Here is a 13,885-nt window from a genome sequence, read left to right as displayed (position 1 = left end):
TGCTCTAAAAGCTTTAGAACCCCCTTTTCCCACAGCTTTCAATTGTCAGATATGGAAGGGTGAGTGGGCTCTGTGTCCCCCTTTCTGTGTAAAAAAAAAAACACTAAAAAGTCTCTTGGTTTAAAGACAAACCTCTGCGGAGAACCTTTTACCCAATCCAGGTGCCCTTGGCATAGTTCTGATCTTTTGGGTAATAGCATGGATCAGGAACCACCACATCTGGACTCATGTGGCATTGTACGGCAATATTTGACACATTTAGACCATGAAGACAGTTATCAGTTTATTTCCCATCTGGCAGGTGTAATTGTGGACATAGTTGGACATTTTGAGATAATTGCACAATGTTGACCCCAATTGTCGTCTATTCCCATTTGGCTGGGACATTTCTGGATTCAGGTGGACATTGTGGACAGAGACATTGGTGGATCTTGATTCCCACCATAGGATTTGGCCTGTATTGCACATTGTCTTCACCCCGTGCAATGTATTGCCATTGTCAAGCACATGCCACCCTGGGGACTTTCTTCCATGTCTCCATGAACGCCCATATTTTGGGCTGAAAGTTGAGAAACTTCCCTGTTAACTATGACATGGATGACTGGAAACTATATCTGACATGTTTAATTTCTAAATTATACTTTGTTTAACAGGTCTTACTGAAAATTTGTTGGATCATTCAGGATGGCCAAACGGTTCCAAGGCGCTGCGTTCAGGTCGCAGTCTCTTCTGGAGGCGTGGTTTAAATCCACTTCTGACAACATTGTTTTCATTTGGAACTATGTCTGAGAGTTGATATTGGGATAAGAACTTAGCAGTGTTTGTATTTAAGAGGACATGAATGTGCACGAGAAACGCGATTGCAAGTACAGCGTTTTTGCGAGCACCTTTAAACCGATGGATGTGATTAAAACCTGTTATACAGCCCAACCACTTACCAATCCATCACTGGAAAGCAGCATGACTTGAGGGCAGTGGATGTCGATTTGTCAAAATAAACTGCCAGAATATGATTTTCCTCAAGGAACATTACTTTTCATGGTGCTATCACAATTACAGCAGTTATATCATGATTCATCTCCCCGTGGAAATCAAGTTGAGGGTCATAATCTCTTGGTGCATCACCCTTTCTGATTGTCTACCATCATGTCACCAGCAAAGGATGGTTCAATCCATCGACCTCTGGGTTAAGGGCCCAGCACGCTTCCGCTGCGCCACTCTGCTGAAAATCACCCAAGATTGTACTTGAACCCGCAATCCCTGGCTTAGGAGGCCATTACCTTATCCATGACTGGCCACTGGTACAGCGGAGGACTGTAAGAACATAAATTGAAATTTCCTTTGGTCGCTGGTTCAAGTCCGACTTTGAAAGACCCTCTTTTTCAAGAGTTTCCTTCACGGATAAATAAAGTGATTCTGATTCTGATGTAGAGATGGACAGAGACCCACAAGCATAATAAATCAAACCTAAGACGGGTGCTAGGTGGGGATCAAACCTGTGACCTTTGAATCTACTTTAAACTTTCCCTTATTTTCCCAGAAACATTCCAATTTCAGCAATTAATTAAATCTGACTTAATAGAAACTATAAAACTCTTACATTATGTGTGTAATTTAGCATCTTTCTCATCTTTTCTCTCATTTCTCTTTTTTCCTCCTTTTTCCTCTTCCTCTTCCTCTTTTTCCTTCTTCCCTCCCTCTTCCCGTTTTTCCTCTTCCCCCCCCCCCCCTTACAGACTATTGTTCCCACAAGGGGTAGGTGTTTCTAAAAAAAAAAAAACTGATGCTGAAAACACAGGGATTTCAGGTGATTAAACACTGGCAGAAGCACATAAATGGAAGTTGTGATACAATGGTCTCGTCTATTGTTGTTTCTGAGATCAACAATAACTTGTGAAGTTGAATAGCTATTGACCCGACAATATTAGAGAAGAGCTCGCGTTGGCAGTGTAGTAGACTATTTGGAAAATTAAGTTACTTTACACTTTAAACTGTTCCACCTCCTCTGAATCCCATCTGCAAATTTTCAAGACTCATTGGCACGCCGACCACCATCTACGGTAGGTAAATCACTGGCTAGCTATGCAGGAGTACCTAGGCAACCTTAAAACCTTAAAAAAACACAACTGATGCTGAAAAATAAAGTGACAGGTGGTTGGACACTGGCACAAGCACATGAATGGAAGTTATGATTCTATGGTTATTTCTGAGATTGAGACAACAAAAGGCATTCTTCAAGGGTGGTAGCAAACCAATGACTCATCACAGTATACCAATTGCAGAGGTTTCTTCATGAACAATTTGTGTTTTCTCATAGGTACTGGAAGCCACCCGTCTCCACCAATGTCTCTCTTAGCATTTATTTTCAGAAATGCTTTGGCATTTTTTCTCCTTCGATAGCTCAGTTGGTAGAGCGGAGGACTGTAGAGGCATATAGGTGAAATCCTTAGGTCGCTGGTTCAAATCCGGCTCGAAGGAGCATTTTTTTTCCAGAATTTACGTTTGGGGATCAATAAAGAATTTCTGATTCTGATGTAGAGATGGACGGATTACCCAAAAGCATATTGCTTCTTGCCAAGACATAACAAGAATAAAAAAGAGGTGGGGAGATAGAGTTAAGCCCTGACAGAATAGAGAACTACAGACAAAAGATGTGAAATAGTGCAACCAGAGAGAGTAAGTGTGACCAGAAAGATTGGAAAAAAAACTAGAACTATAAAGACAAACCTTTCGTCAAGAATCTTTATTGTGTTGACATGGGCCCTCATTCATGAAATGTGCTAAAACAGGTGTAGAACGGGCGTACGCCGATTCCAGCGTAGGCTGCAAAAATTCTCACGTCTGGTCTGACCTTGTGCACTTAAGTTTACGCAGACACCCTCATCACATTTAAGAGTAAACATAATACAATATAAAACTAGAGGAAGGCGGTGCAGTACAGCTCAATCCAGCAGGGGAGAGTTCTAGCCCAACAGGCTCCTCTCTTTACCCTGTCTTTCTTATTACACTGTGATAGTTTTAGACTGCCGGGGGATTTCCTTTGACACACTGAGCTCCTCTCTCCTTTATCTTTCCATTTGTGTGCCTCCGTGTCCCAGAATTGCTTCAGTCTGTGTTACCACGTTTGCAGTGAACGTTGTATTGTCTAGCAGAAAGGCAACAGGTGTGTTACTTTTCGACTATGATTCATACCATAGCAGTGCAATCATTTTGCCCAGGTTTGATTTCCAGCCATCGCAGTTGCATTTAAGTTTTGAAGCCATGTACAACATTAACATTACATGTTTTACCCAGATTTCTTCTGTTATTCAGTGATATTTCAATTTCATTGCGGGAGTCATCCCAAAAGTATTGATAAAGATAAGTCTAAGTCTATCTCAGAAAATTCAAAACAACTGAAAATCTTCAGGAGATGTAGCTCAGTGGTAGAGGTGGTAGTAACGAGTTACATTTACTCCGTTACATTTACTTGAGTACGTTTTTGAAAAAATTGTACTTCTAGGAGTAGTTTTAATTCACTATACTTTTACTTTTACTTGAGTAGATTAGTAAAAAAAAACTGTACTCTTACTCCGCTACATTGGGCTACAATGAGCTCGTTACTCGTTACTATGCATCATTGTTTTTACCCCGGCGTACCTCAATCCTCATTTTAATGTTTTATTTTGACAGAGAGAGAGAGTCTTCCGCTGAAGGCTCTACCACGTGACTGTGCTTAACCAATCACACGTCGTTGTGCGGTCACGTGATCATACTCGCTTCAGCAGCGCATAGACCATAAAGATGTATCGCTTTATATGTCTATGCAGCAGCGCGATAGGTTAGCTTTACAGTCGTAGCTCAGCAAAGACGTCAGAATCAAATGTCGCCAAGGCAATGCAGACCAGGAGGACCCCCCCCCCGGCCTCATAGTGAAAGCATGGTTACCTTTTAGGAAAAGTGGAAACAGCAGCTACGTTATGCAGTGTGTTCAGGGTCAACCAAAACAAACGGACATGTGAGCGTTCAACTACTCAACCTCTAACCTGAGGAAACGTAGCGGTGGTTTTAGTTTCTGCTGTGGAGAGGTGGATCTTTGTCTTTTAGGTTACATACAGTATGTTTTGCACATGCAGTATCCATCCAAATTTGATGTGACAAGTCTCTCAAGTAAGCTATTTTGTAATTAATAAATACATTTAAATTTATTGTATTGATTGGATGAGCTATAATTTGCCTAAATATGATTATTTTGTATTTTGTCTGTCTGATTGATGCTTGTGTTAAGAAATAAATCAGACGTTACTCAACAGTTACTCACTACTTGAGTAGTTTTTTCTTCAAGCACTTTTTTACTCTTACTCAAGTAATTATTTGGATGACTACTTTTACTTTTACTTGAGTCATATTATTCTGAAGTAACAGTACTTTTACTTGAGTACAATTTTTTGGCTACTCTACCCACCTCTGCTGACAGATCACGGCTACGTCCATGCACTAGACCCACAGTACCCAAAGAATCTCGAGCTTACATTCACATTTATCCAAAAAGTGTGATGTGTCTTGAGGACAACAAACCACTGAAAGGGTGTCTGACGCTGAAGACTGATTTGTTCAATGAGTGAATCACTCAGAATGGACTTTTTGTTGAGCTGAGTTGGGGAGTTTTTTTGTTTTTTTTTCCGCCTCCTCTTTACAATCATTTGCCTCTTCTACCTAAGATTTGAGATAACACTGGTTGCCTCTTCTACTTCAGATTTAATACATTGATTGTTAATAGATAAATATCACAGCAGTGACTTCTTGCCCAGCACAAGTTTTTGCACTGAATAATTTGTGGGAAACGACTGTTCAATTCATGCACTATACATGTTTAATGTTATGTTGCCTAATGCCTACCATGATGCACTACCTTGATGTTGCCAGTTGAAGTACAGCACAGTAGAAACCAGTAGTTTATTTGAATGTTTTATTTTTTTTAAATTTAGTTGCAGCCTTCTAGTTACAGTAAGTGCTTTATGCACTTAAAATATATGATTTAAGCAGTGGTAAATGGCTCGACATGCTCTTTTTTTAAACACTGCTATTATTCTGAACACAACTGTACGTGTTTCAGTCCCTCCAGCATTTTGCAATGTTGCAATATACAATTCACACGAATTCGACCAATAACAGAGACTTTTTGTGTGACCCCCAATTTTGACAAATTATTGCAACAAATTTGACCAATAACCGGAGTTTCCCGCTACTTTATCTAATCCCAGCAGTCCCATGTGCCAGTCTTTGTCTCGTATGTGACCACAAATGGTGGATGCAGGAAAAAACTGGAGATGAGATGTACAGGGTGACCTAAACTGAGAACAGCTACGATCATTATTGTAAGTGCAATGATACGTTAAAGCCTAACAAATTCTCTATCAAACCAAAGGAATGTGTCCAAGGCCAGGTGAGGAATTAAACAATGTAAAGATCAACAAGCCACTGACATGTTAAAATTTGATTAATTCAATAAATAATCTTAAATTCTCCAACCATTTTCATATTATACCAACAATCACAGCATCCCAAGCCTTTTTGGTTACTAGGAAAACTTAGCAAGTTTTATTTTCATAAAGTTTTCTTATTGTTAAACATTAAAAAAAGATATTGCAATACAAGACATTGTTACTTTTATCACAAGACAAAAAGCTCTTTACAAAAGCTCCCGCAAAAAAAGACCACAAAATTCTGGAGGGACTGATGTGCTCGTCTGCTGAAAAGTACAATATACGATCCATTACCCCAGGTGTGTGCGCATGTTTATGCAGGAGAGCACAATGTGATCTTTAGCAGGTTCCATGTGTTGGAAAGCTAATGTTACCATTACATGAGGTAGTTTGCAGCTGCTGTTCGTATTATTGTGTGTTTGTGGGGACCCGTGTATGTGTAAGGTTATTCTTTTAAATGTAAATGTGCTGTATTCACCACCACATTCATTCATACAATGTGCCGAGGCTGCCGTACAAGGTGCTTCCTGCTCATTAAATATACACTCACACACATTTACACTCCGATGCGCAGCACCGAACCACCAACCTTCCAATTGGCAGGCAACAGCTCTGCCACTGAGCCACAGCCGCCCGGTTTTAGCTGGTCTTTACATGTGCTTATCTGCTGTAAAGCACAATAGTGCTCCATTGGACCACCAGGTCAAAATTGACCTAGGAAAACCAACACTATGTATTTAAACCCTAAAATTCAATGAAATAAGTAATTTTAATAGCAAATATCATTGATAACCAATTATGTTATTTTTGGTTAATAGAAACTCATTTCTGATAAAGAAACTTAAGTCAAATTTGACCCCAAGACAAAAACGAAAAACAAGTTTAAACTAAAATAGACTCAAGCCTACTAGTGGGTACTTGCCATGCTGACTGTTGTAGTTAAAACTGCAACAGTGTTGATCCCAAAGTGATCCTTTTCATGCAATTGTTTTAGTTTGGAGGAATGCTTAGAGTAATGGCAAAAGCTTCCTGGCAGATGAAATCATTCATTGCTTAGACTTTAGAGAAGTATGGTCAAATCAGTTTGGTTTAATTCTAAAGAAGAATGGTGCTTGAAAAAAAAAGGTTGCGTCCTCTATACAGTTTCCTTGTCAGCTCTGCGTCCAGCAAAGAAGCCACAGCGCCTTATGCTAATGAAAAAGCTTACAGCACCAGGTATTCCCAGGCAGTCTCCCATCCAAGTACTAAGCCAGCCCAACCCTGCTTGGCTTCCAAGATCTGACAAGAGCAGGCACTTTCAGTGTGGTGTGGCCGTAAGGAACCATAGAGGGCGAAATCCAGCTATTTCTAGAACTGAAGGTTCTCAAAACAGAATTTACCAGACTAAAACGTGCCTGCATTCTACAATCTTGGCCTGTGCTGACCTCCTGTTCCTCTGATCAAACTAAAGTCTGGTGACAATGCATGTTCAAATTCTAAAACTTCAACCTATTGTTCTAGAACTGCAACTCAACATTCTAGAACTACCATGTAACATTTTAGAACTGTAATTAACAGTTTAGGACCGCAACTCTTAAAATTCTACAATTTCAACCAAATTTTCCAGAACTGCAACTTAACATTCTAGAACTGAATATTAACATTCTAGAACTCAAACCTAACATTCTAGAACTACAACATAGCATTGTAGAACTGTAAGTAAGATTTTCGGACCATAACTCTTAAAATTCAAAAACTACATCTTATTGTTCTAGAACTGCAACTTAACATTCCAGAACTGCAGCTTAACATTCTTGAACTTAAACCTAACATTGTGGTGCTTTAGACAGTTGGAATGCCTGAGTTCTATACTGTGGCTGTGTTGGGGCAGATCATCTGTCAATCGCAAGATTAGCAATTCCATCCCAGTGTAAAAATCCCTGAAATTTACCAAACTAAAACGTGCCTGCATTCTACAATCTTGGCCTGTGCTGACCTCCTGTTCCTCTGATCAAACTGGTGACAATGCATGTTCAAATTCTAAAACTTCAACCTATTGTTCTAGAACTGCAACTCAACATTCTAGAACTACCATGTAACATTTTAGAACTGTAATTAACAGTTTAGGACCGCAACTCTTAAAATTCTACAACTTCAACCAAATTTTCCAGAACTGCAACTTAACATTCCAGAACTGCAGGTTAACATTCTCGAAGTTAAACCTAACATTCTAGAACTGAATATTAACATTCTAGAACTCAAACCTAACATTCTAGAACTACAACATAGCATTGTAGAACTGTAAGTAAGATTTTCGGACCATAACTCTTAAAATTCAAAAACTACATCTTATTGTTCTAGAACTGCAACTTAACATTCCAGAACTGCAGCTTAACATTCTTGAACTTAAACCTAACATTCTAGAACTGCAGCTTACCATTCTAGAACTACAATGTAACCTTTTAGGACTATGAGCAACCTTTTGGGAACGCAACTTATAACAATTCTAAAACTTCAACCTATTGCAACTCAGATTTCTAGATGAAAGCTTAACTTTCCAGAACTGCATCTTTACATTCTAGAACTTCAACCTAACATTCTAGAACTGTAGCTTAACATTCTAGAATTTAAAGCTAACATTGTAGAATGGCAGCTTAACATTCTAGAACTTCAACCTAACATTCTAGAACTGCCAAGTAACATTCTAGAACTGTAACATTTCAGAAGTTTAAGTGAAATTTTGGACCGCAACTCATAAAGTGAGAAGTGCCTGGCTAGCTCAGTCGGTAGAGCATGAGACTCTTAATCTCAGGGTCGTGGTTCGAGCCCCCCGTTGGGCGGTGGTGTTTTAGACAGTTGGAATGCCAAGGTTCTGCACTGTATACTGTGGCTGTGTTGGGGCAGATCATCTGTCAATCGCAAGATTAGCAATTCCATCCCAGTGTAAAAATCCTTGAAATTTACCAGACTAAAACGTGCCTGCATTCTACAATCTTGGCCTGTGCTGACCTCCTGTTCCTCTGATCAAACTAAAGTCTGGTTAACTGCAGGTTAACATTCTTGAAGTTGAAACCTAACATTCTAGAACTGAATATTAACATTCTAGAACTCAAACCTAACATTCTAGAACTACAACATTGTAGAACTGTAAGTAAGATTTTCGGACCATAACTCTTACAATTCAAAACTACATCTTATTGTTCTAGAACTGCAACTTAACATTCCAGAACTGCAGCTTAACATTCTTGAACTTAAACCTAACATTCTAGAACTGCAGCTTACCATTCTAGAACTACAATGTAACCTTTTAGGACTATGAGCAATCTTTTGGGAACGCAAGTTATACAAATTCTAAAACTTCAACCTATTGCAACTTAGATTTCTAAATGAAAGCTTAACTTTCTAGAACTGCATCTTTACATTCTAGAACTTTAACCTAACATTCTAGAACTGTAGCTTAACATTCTAGAATTTAAAGCTAACATTGTAGAATGGCAGCTTAACATTCTAGAACTTCAACCTATTGTTCTTGAATTGCAACTCAGATTTCTAGAATGAAAGCTTAACTTTCTAGAACTGCATCTTTACATTCTAGAACTTCAACCTAACATTCTAGAACTGTAGCTTAACATTCTACAATTTAAAGCTAACATTGTAAATGGCAGCTTAACATTCTAGAACTTCAACCTAACATTCTAGAACTGCCAAGTAACATTCTAGAACTGTAACATTTCAGAAGTTTTAAGTGAAATTTTTGGACCGCAACTCACAACGTGAGAAGTGCCTGGCTAGCTCAGTCGGTAGAGCATGAGACTCTTAATCTCAGGGTCGTGGGTTTGAGCCCCACGTTGGGCGGTGGTGTTTTAGACAGTTGGAATGCCAAGGTTCTGCACTGCATACTGTGGCTGTGTTGGGGCAGATCATCTGTCAATCGCAAGATTAGCAATTCCATCCCAGTGTAAAAATCCCTGAAATTTACCAGACTAAAACGTGCCTGCATTCTACAATCTTGGCCTGTGCTGACCTCCTGTTCCTCTGATCAAACTAAAGTCTGGTTAACTGCAGGTTAACATTCTTGAAGTTGAAACCTAACATTCTAGAACTGAATATTAACATTCTAGAACTCAAACCTCACATTCTAGAACTACAACATTGTAGAACTGTAAGTAAGATTTTCGGACCATAACTCTTACAATTCAAAAACTACATCTTATTGTTCTAGAACTGCAACTAAACATTCCAGAACTGCAGCTTAACATTCTTGAACTTAAACCTAACATTCTAGAACTGCAGCTTACCATTCTAGAACTACAATGTAACCTTTTAGGACTATGAGCAATCTTTTGGGAACGCAAGTTATACAAATTCTAAAACTTCAACCTATTGCAACTTAGATTTCTAAATGAAAGCTTAACTTTCTAGAACTGCATCTTTACATTCTAGAACTTTAACCTAACATTCTAGAATGTAAAGCTAACATTGTAGAATGGCATTTTAACATTCTAGAACTTCAACCTAACATTCTAGAACTGCCAAGTAAAACTTCAACCTATTGTTCTTGAATTGCAACTCAGATTTCTAGAATGAAAGCTTAACTTTCTAGAACTGCATCTTTACATTCTAGAACTTCAACCTAACATTCTAGAACTGTAGCTTAACATTCTAGAATGTAAAGCTAACATTGTAGAATGGCAGCTTAACATTCTAGAACTTCAACCTAACATTCTAGAACTGCCAAGTAACATTCTAGAACTGTAACATTTCAGAAGTTTTAAGTGAAATTTTGGACCGCAACTCCAATCTTGACAAGTGCCTGGCTAGCTCAGTCGGTAGAGCATGAGACTCTTAATCTCAGGGTCATGGGTTTTAGCCCCACGTTGGGTGATGGTGTTTTAGAGAGTGGGAATGCCTGAGTTCTGCACCGTATAATGTGGCTGTATTGGGGCAGATAGTCCGTCAATCGCAAGATTAGTAGTTCCTTCCCAGTGTAAAAATCCCTGAAATTTACCAGACTAAAATGTGCCTACATTCTTCGATCATGGCCTGTGCTGATCTCCTGTTCCTCAGATAAAACTTAAGTCTGCTGTAAGCTTTTTTTTATTAGCATAAGGCGCTGTGACTTCTTTGCTGGACGCAGAGCTGACAAGGAAACTGTATAGAGGACGTAACTTTTTTTTTTTTGAGGCACCATTCTTATTTAGAATTAAAATAAACAAGCCAAAAAGAGCAAAAAGCAAGTCAAATCCTTGATTCCAAGGTGAAGGTAGTTGAACTACTAGCACATACGGAAAAATGTATACGTGAACTATTAGTGTGATTAAATGTAGTTCAGTACTCCTCAACCCCAACCCTAACCCTAACCCCCTAACCCTAACCCTAACCCCCCCAACCCTAACCCTACCCTAACCCTAACCCCCTAACCCTAACTCCCTAACTACTAGCAAGCTACGGAAAAATGTGTACGTGAACTATTAGTGTGATTACATGTAGTTCAGTATTCCTCAACCCCAAGCTGTTTATTCAACAGTTTTGAAAACCTTCAGGTTTTCACGTCTAGAAATAGCTGGATTTCACCCACTGCACTTGCTTACGGCCACACCACCCTGAAAGCGCCCGCTCTCGTCTGATGTCGGAAGCCAAGCAGGGTTGGGCTGGCTTAGTACTTGGATGGGAGACTGCCCCCGCTTTTTAGTTAGCATAAGGCGCTTTGACTTCTTTGCTGGATGCAGAGGTGACAAGGAAACTGTATAGAGGACGTAACTTTTTTTTTTTTTGAAGCACCATTCTTATTTAGTATTAAAATAAACAATCTCACAGTGTTCAACAATTCAAGTAGGAGTTCAAAATACTTGCAGTTTGACCACATCATAAATAAATAATATGTTATGGAAGACGACAAGTCACCCAAGTCTAAGTAAAGACAGAGGTAAGAAAATTGAGAATTAATTACAGTAATGAAAAATAGAAACTTGGAAATACATGAAAGCATTTATAAGTGTACCAACGGGCTAAATAAATGAATCAATGTGGAACAAAACAATCAAAGAACTCTTGAAAATTCAGAAGTGTTAATTATAGTGAAAAAAAGAGCAAAAAGCAAATCAACTCCTTGATTCCAAGGTGAAGGTAGTTAAAGTACTAGCAAGGTACAGAAAAATGTATTTTTTTAGCGACACACTATTTAGAGTGAGGGTTAAGTCCAACAGACTGAAACCTGAGGCCTTCAGGCTCCAGTACAGAGCAGACCGATAGACCACAAGCAAGTAACACCACCGATGCTACCTGCCGCAGAAACGCTGAAACGCTCACGGCAGGCAGAGGACAGAGAAGCAGATATGTTTACCTGTTATCCAGCATACTATCAAGTCTACTAGGCAAAGGGCAGGATGTAATGTTGTGTTCACATACACGAAACATATTCACTTACAAAAATAAAGCCCAACGTGTAGGCTGTTCAACAAAACGGAGACTGACACACTGGGCATTACTTGAAATTGAGACACAACACCAAGCTAGATACCAAACGACTGGACTTGCAACTAAATACGTCTGAAGCACTCTTATGACAAACTCCACAAGCTAGTACTCCGACCATAGACTGTATAAATAAACGATATCACAGATCAATAATAATGTGTTTACTAGCAGCTGACTAAACCACAGAATCCAACGTCCCTCTCTACTGACTCTGAAGCTAGCTGATGTCCTCCGTCTCAGGGCACATTGTTGATGCAGAAACAGCTGCTAGTTCCATAGTAAAAATCTGCCAACTCTGCACTAGCCTAAAGTAAACGGCAAAACTTGTGACTCCTCCATGCATCTATGGTCAAACTGGGGTAACTCTCCTACATTCAGCTAACAAGCGATCCCATTGGATTAATGGTCCAGTTACCTTTTCCATTTATCCACCTCTCTTTTCGTAAACGAACAGGACCTTAACCATGTTTTTCAATTTTCTCTAAATGCACACGATATATAAGCAGTCTATTTCCTAAAATGCATAATGTGCTTGGATACAATAAAGGAGAGTGCATGATAGTAAGCTGCGCCCACACACACACACACACACACACACACACACAGATACACACATGCACCGGTCACTGTCACTCCCCCCCAAACGATCCTGTACTGAAGGTGGAGCCTGAAACTGATCGTCCTCCATGTGGTGGTAGTCAGACACTAGAGGCCTGTCCCTCACAGGCTCAAATGCGTAACCCGTGCCATTAAAATGACATTTTTTCGTGTGTATATTATGTGCTGCAGCCGTTGTCTGTATACATTCGCAGGTCCTACCATGCCAGTGACGTCATCGGTATTGTCAGTGTTCTAATACTAACAAACGCAGAACACGTGCTGCAGCATTCTGGATCAGCTGAATAATCTTTATGGACTCTTTTAAACAGCCTGATAATAAAGAATTGGAGAAATCCAGCTTAGAAGTAACAAATGCGTGGACTAGTTTTTCTGCATCAATTTTAGACAGGAAATTCCTGAATCTCTGAATGTGATGACTACTGCACTGGGGAAACTTCGGTAGGCCTGGCCACGATTTCACTACAGGGAGATTTTTCCGTGAAGGTTATGGAGAGTTTAACTTTGTAGAGTTTGATTGTGCGAAGTCAATACAAACAAAGAAATGTGTCTCCGCCCTGTTTCGAACAGGGGACCTTTCGCGTGTGATGCATAAGTGATAACCACTACACTACGGAAACTGATGAAAAGCATTTATTTTGCATATTTGTGGGAAAATGCACATTTTTTATTTTATTGCAAATGTTCAAAATGCTACAAAATAGAGATTTTAAACTATATTCAGTCACAGATGATTTGTCATGGATTTGAATGACAGCAAATATGTAGTAAACCTAAATATTTCTACATGCATTGACTGTGGTCTGAATGTTGGACTAGCGCCACCTATTTCTTTTCTTTTTTTTGAACTTTTTATTTTCAAAAGTTTTTACAACAAAAGAACATTCCCTGAGCCAAGAGCAATGAAAACAATCGCTGAAATACTGATGTCGCATGTACAATATTTCTGAATAAATGCAACACAATAACCAGATCACCTGAAACTTTGCATACCCTAAAAGAGAAAACTGCCCACACACTCTACCATAAGTATACATAGGTACACACAAACCCACACCCCTCCTCCTCCCCTCCGGGTTGCCCACACACAGGCCAAAAATACAACAAAGTGAACAAACAGAAAAAAAAAAAAAAAGAAAAAAAGAAATACATATATAGTATATACACATATATGCATACATAAGCCTATACCTACATTTCCAAATACACAAAATAAAATTATAATAATAATAAAAAAAATAAAAATACCGATGGCAGAGCAGATTGCAATTCATTAGAATCACTACAGCCCAAAATCACACACCCAAATATAATTTCACCAAATGCCATCTTTGATTGAACTTGTC

The 13,885-nt window shown here is 39.1% G+C and overlaps 3 non-coding genes and 1 pseudogene across 3 annotated transcripts; 2 read left to right on the top strand and 2 right to left on the bottom strand.

Moving 5' to 3' along the window:
* Positions 1-2,390: 2,390 nt before the first annotated feature.
* On the top strand, positions 2,391-2,478 carry trnay-gua (transfer RNA tyrosine (anticodon GUA)). The gene is given in 2 exon segments: positions 2,391-2,427; positions 2,443-2,478. It is a non-coding gene; the product is annotated as a tRNA-Tyr (tRNA).
* Positions 2,479-6,665: 4,187 nt separating this feature from the next.
* Positions 6,666-6,784, bottom strand: LOC116677216 (uncharacterized; annotated as a pseudogene).
* A 2,442-nt stretch (positions 6,785-9,226) lies between these two features.
* trnak-cuu (transfer RNA lysine (anticodon CUU)) lies at positions 9,227-9,299 on the top strand. Its single transcript has one exon. It is a non-coding gene; the product is annotated as a tRNA-Lys (tRNA).
* Positions 9,300-13,086: 3,787 nt separating this feature from the next.
* Positions 13,087-13,159, bottom strand: trnav-cac (transfer RNA valine (anticodon CAC)). Its single transcript has one exon. It is a non-coding gene; the product is annotated as a tRNA-Val (tRNA).
* Positions 13,160-13,885: the final 726 nt, after the last annotated feature.

This window comes from Etheostoma spectabile, unplaced genomic scaffold (assembly GCF_008692095.1).
Source record: "Etheostoma spectabile isolate EspeVRDwgs_2016 unplaced genomic scaffold, UIUC_Espe_1.0 scaffold00004575, whole genome shotgun sequence".
Classification (NCBI taxonomy): domain Eukaryota; kingdom Metazoa; phylum Chordata; class Actinopteri; order Perciformes; family Percidae; genus Etheostoma; species Etheostoma spectabile.
This window is presented reverse-complemented; position numbering and strand designations above follow the sequence as displayed.